The sequence below is a fragment of the Eumetopias jubatus genome, unplaced genomic scaffold (genome assembly GCF_037043125.1).
Source record: "Eumetopias jubatus isolate StellerSeaLion01/CBP00866 unplaced genomic scaffold, mEumJub1_p1.0 scaffold_15, whole genome shotgun sequence".
NCBI classification, from domain to species: Eukaryota; Metazoa; Chordata; class Mammalia; order Carnivora; family Otariidae; genus Eumetopias; species Eumetopias jubatus.
In genome coordinates, this window is record NW_028274821.1 from 69,720,965 (window position 1) to 69,723,969 (window position 3,005).

Here is a 3,005-nt window from a genome sequence, read left to right on the forward strand (position 1 = left end):
GGGTGTCCTCAACTGTAATGATAATAATTATCACTCACGCTCACCTCACTCACCAGCTATTAAGACATATTACAAAACCATAGCCAAAGAAGTAGGCATGGGACAAAGCAGAAAATGGAAGAAAACATAACTGTGAAACAGATCTAACAATACATGAGAGCTTGTTGTATGAAAGAAGTGACACCAAGAACGAATGGACAAAGGATGGAATCTGTAATAAATGGTGCTAGGGAAGCTGACTTCTATCCAGATGAAAATAAAGGCACCTTATTATGTGTGTGGTTCTTCAGTTACCTTTGGTTGACTAAAGACCTAAATGTGAAACTTATAACTGTAGAAACTAATAAAAGGGATTTACAGACCTGGTTGAGCAGGCGGCACCATCATGGGAGGTGACATCCACCACAACAGGGACTGAAAGGTTTGGCGCAAGGAGCCCAAGAGCCAGGACATCTACCAAAGCTATTGGTAAATCTGTACAGATCTCTGGCTGGACAAACCAGCTCTACCTTCAACCAGTTTGTGCTGAAGAGGTTGTTCATGAGTTGCACTAACTGGTAGCTTCTGTTCCTTTCCTAGATGCTCGAGAAGATGAAGCTTGCTGCCAGGAAGACAAAACAACTGTGCTTGTAGGAACTGTAATGGATGATGTGCGTGTCCCAGAGGTCTCCAAACGAAAGGTGTGAGCATGAGCCACATCAAGGCCAGGAACAAGATTGTCACCTTCAACCAGTTGGCCCGGGACTCCCACAAGGGCTGTGGCACCATCCTGTTCTCTGATCCTCAAAAGGGCCCAGAGGTATACAGGCATTTCAACAAGGCCCTGTGAACCCTACACAGCCCCACCAATCCCTATGAGTGCTCCAAGGACTAGAAGTCCCAGTGCACCAGAGGCCAACTGGCCCACCGTGGCTACAAAAACTAACTTTAGATCCTGCCTTGTTATTAAAAAGATTTTGGATGCTGGAAAAAAATAAACTGATAAAAGGAATATAAATACCTCTCTTTGCCAAATCTGCAAGAATGAAGACCATTCTGAGCAATCAGACTGTCGACATTCCAGAAAATGTCAACATCACTCTGAAGGGATGCAGTGTTATTGTGAAGGGCCCTGGAGGAGCCCTGTGAAGGGGCTTCAGTCACATCGATGTAGAACTCAGTCTCCTTGGGAAGAAAAAGAAGAGGCTCCTAGCTGACAAATGGTGGGAAAAAGAAAAAGACTGGCTACTGTTCACACTATCTGTAGTCATGAACAGAACATGATCAAGGGCGTGTTATACTGGGCTTCCCTTACCAGATGAGGTCTGGGAATGCTCACTTCTCCATCCAATGTTGTTATTCAGGAAAATGGTTCTCCTGTTGAAATACATCCACAGGGCTCAGATGAGGCCAGGTGTTGCTTGTTCAGTATCTCAAGCCCAGAAAGATGAGTTAATTCTTGAAGCAAATGACATTGAACTTATATAAAACTCAGCTGCTTTGATTCAGCCAGTCACAGCAGTTAAAAACAAGGATATCAGAAAAGTTTGGGATGGTATCTATATTTCTGAAAAAGGAACAGTTTGGCAGACTGATGAATAAGATCTAAGTCATCTAGCTACAGAAACAGCAAGATGCCAGATGATTTTTCAGACTTATTTGTGGTATCTTAACGATACAATAAAAGCTGTATTGATTCTTGGTGGAAAAAGGAATGTGAACATTCTTTTAATCTCAGGGAAGGTTAAGGGTTTATTAAAGGAGATTCCAGATGGGGAAGAGGAGGTTGAAGTGGGCCCTGGAGAGTGGGGTGGGGCATATTTGCCTTGCAAATAGAGACCTCAGTATTGTCTTCAGGGGAGGGGAAGGCTGGACCATGCTTCTGGTTCAGAAGGTTCAGAGGAGTCTGGGGAATTGAAGCATTCAGAGGTATCCACCCAGGTGTCCCTAACTCACTGGCCAGGATCCCAGGCCTTTACCTTGGCCTAACAGACTTCCCCTGGTTGGGCAGTCAACTGTCTTTGAAGTTTAGCCGCTCAGACTACTTTAGGCTTGTCCTGAATTCATTCCCCCTTCCCTCTTTGAGGGATGCAAGTTTCCTTGGATGCAATTAAAGAGGCCCTGTGGCTTCCATTCCTGACTTTCCATTATCTGCTTCTTGGCCTCAGCTATTCATTAGCTTTCTGTAGGGGCATCCATAGTGCTTACTATGGCCATCTAATACTGTGATCTTTAGAGCCACTATTACTCAGCCCCTACCTGACCCCCAAGTCTCCAATGCCTGATGCATTCACTGCCTGCTACCACACTCCACCCACAGCTGCACCATCCAACTCAGCACTGCTACAGTGTGGGGTTTAAGATTTATTTATTTGAGAGAGAGGGAGAGACAGAGTGCAGCGGGGAGAGGGAGAGTCTTAAGGAGACTCCCCGCTGAGCACAAGGCCCGACACAGAGCTCGATCCCAGGACCCTGAGATCAGGACCTTTCAGCTGACTGACTGCGCCACCCAGGGCCCCCAGCACTGCCACAAGTTTTAACATTGGGAAGCCACCTTGCGCTAGGGCCTGCCTGCGCTTCACCCCCCCCCCCGCCAGTGATGGGGTCCTCCTTGCCAGCTGAGAGGGGCTAGCACAGCTCCCAAGCCCCCATCTAACCACCTGCTTTCTTGGACCACTCCCAGCACCAGCTGCAGCAGGTAAGGTTCTTGGCAAGTAAACAATGAAATGGGGTTTGGATGGGGGTGGGGGCAAGAGGTGGATCAGGAATCAATGCCTGTGAGGAACTGGGCAAGGGAAGTCACCTGTGACGCAGGCCTGACAAGGCCTTGGCTGGTCCCCTGGGAGGCCTGGAGCAAGCCTGGCTGGGCAGAGTTGTCCCCCATCTGGCTGAAGTGGTAGAGTCTTTATACCACCCTTCCCCCCATCACTCGGCCCCCTCATGACCTCATGAAGGGCTGCTCTTTGGGGCTGGGCAGCAAGTCCTTCCTTGAAGGGGGTGCTGGGAGCCTTCCCCATGTCAGCCAC

At 48.2% G+C, this 3,005-nt stretch overlaps 1 pseudogene; it reads left to right on the top strand.

The window, feature by feature from the left end:
- The first annotated feature begins 385 nt into the window (after nucleotides 1–385).
- On the top strand, nucleotides 386–925 carry LOC114213435 (large ribosomal subunit protein eL18 pseudogene; annotated as a pseudogene).
- The last annotated feature ends 2,080 nt before the right edge of the window (nucleotides 926–3,005 follow it).